Here is a 2,046-nt window from a genome sequence, read left to right as displayed (position 1 = left end):
ACAAATAAACCAAGACATACTTGGATAACCGATATATGTATTTGAATATAAATCGAAATTAAACATCCAGTAGAATTAGAAAAGTAATCATCCTAGCACGCCAAAGCACAACACATTTTTGGATGAAGCCAACAAACTTGTATCGTTGCTAATAGGCTACACCTTTAGCATGACTACAATATTCCATAGTACCCAACAAGGCGAGGACTACCCTCAGTATAGCTCCATCTACAACTTGCTTTTCATATGCATCCTGCATGCAAAACAATTAGCAAGTGTAAGTCAATACTTCTGTATCCTAAAGTGAATGCTTTCCATATTTAACCTAGCCAAGAGCAAGAACCACCTTGTGAAATGAATGAAGAGTACATTTCCAAAGTAATGAACAAGCCAAAACCACTTACACGTTTGGGCAATTATTTTTCGTAAAAAATTAAAGTGAACATTAATTTGAATGGAACTAGCAATGCTAACAATAATGACTAAGCATTCAATGCATGCATGATATAAAATATTGTAGGTCTGCAAGCACTTGTATAAAATAATTTGAAAAGTTATGTGGTGCTTCCTTACAGCTAAAGCAAAGAAGTCCTTCTACCAAGTTCTTCAGAATTAGGTTGATGCCTTTTGGAATTGATAATGTGTTACTTACAATTTGTTACAGTAACAACATTCATTTATCAATGTTAAAACAAACAATTATAAGTAGTGAGAGAGAATAGCATAATCAAAAAGCAGCAACTAGCACACCTTGTCATATGCATCTTGTAATGTATATCCAAGAAATGGGTATGTACCAAACAACATATGGTACAAGGTGACTCCTACAACCCATGTATCCGCAGCCTTATTGTGCTAAGTTAAACCTGTTCATTGCAAAAGAAAATCCAAGTGGAATAAATACCATCTCCAATTTGTGCAATTCTGCAGTCGAAATGTCAAAGATAAGTGGCTCACCTAAGTAACACTCAGGTGCAGTAACAAGAGTCCCAGGAGATCATCGAAGCTCATCATCATCATCCTGTAAAATAAGTACTTGAGAAAACAAAATGAAGTGCCGATACAATATAATTATGAGACTAAAACTCAGTGTATGGCATAGATATTTCAACCAATATGTTGAAAGAGAGTGTTTTCTTCTCTTTGGTGGGCATCGTACAAGGATAATATTTTTCGACAATGAAAACTTTGATACTGGAATACTGATTTCTAAAATATCAGCAAATATTGAGATCTTTTGTGGTTCCTTCCTAAGTAGAGCACAAATAACACATAAGGATACCTTCTTTACTTAATAAATAAATGGTATTCATTTATATAACCAAATAAGGCTACATCAATACATAAACCATTAGAAATAAACTAATGTCCTAATAATCCCATAGCCCTATAAATCCCTATCCCTACAGAAACAAATTCCAAATATCCCTAATTCCTAGGACGACGCGCTTAAAACGTGCTCAGTGCTCACTGTCAGAAGAGAAAACTATCACAAGCACTTAGATGCAATTAGATATAGAGGCTTTTGTCCAAAGATATAATTGAGGATAATTGCGATTACTAATTCATATCATTAGAAAATTCATTTCTAAAGTAATTTCTCTAAACAATAAGGTGTGAAGTGAAGCATTTCACTGCTTAAACTTGAGTCATATGCTTAAGGTGCAATGTGTGTGCTTCTTTCTAAGTTCGAATGTAAAATATATAAACAAAGTTTAGAGGTACTATAGAACTGGTTTAGTCAAGGGAATTCACAATAAATAACACAACATAAATGAATGTGAGGCATCACAATTAGGGACAAGTGGAGGTATGCAGTACCTATATGCTAACTAAGGCACGCGCATGTAGGTCTTCAGGATTGCCTAAACATGGAATGTCACCCATGACATTAGTGAAAAAGTATTAGAAGAAAACTACATGCACAAAATTCAAAGATGGATGTGCACACATACGTTTGGGCAATTATTTATCGTAAAACAATGCAAGCATTTTCAGTTTTTTTGGGTTTTCTTAAAAGAATTCCCCATTTGTCAACCTGATTAT

At 34.2% G+C, this 2,046-nt stretch overlaps 1 long non-coding RNA gene across 1 annotated transcript; it reads right to left on the bottom strand.

The window, feature by feature from the left end:
- LOC147482444 (uncharacterized) lies at window positions 1-1,591 on the bottom strand. The gene is made up of 3 exons (XR_015206370.1): window positions 958-1,591; window positions 751-866; window positions 1-253 (listed from the first exon to the last, which is right to left on the bottom strand). It is a non-coding gene; the product is annotated as an uncharacterized LOC147482444 (long non-coding RNA).
- Window positions 1,592-2,046: the final 455 nt, after the last annotated feature.

This window comes from Coptis chinensis, chromosome 8, assembly GCF_015680905.1.
Source record: "Coptis chinensis isolate HL-2020 chromosome 8, ASM1568090v1, whole genome shotgun sequence".
NCBI classification, from domain to species: Eukaryota; Viridiplantae; Streptophyta; class Magnoliopsida; order Ranunculales; family Ranunculaceae; genus Coptis; species Coptis chinensis.
This window is presented reverse-complemented; position numbering and strand designations above follow the sequence as displayed.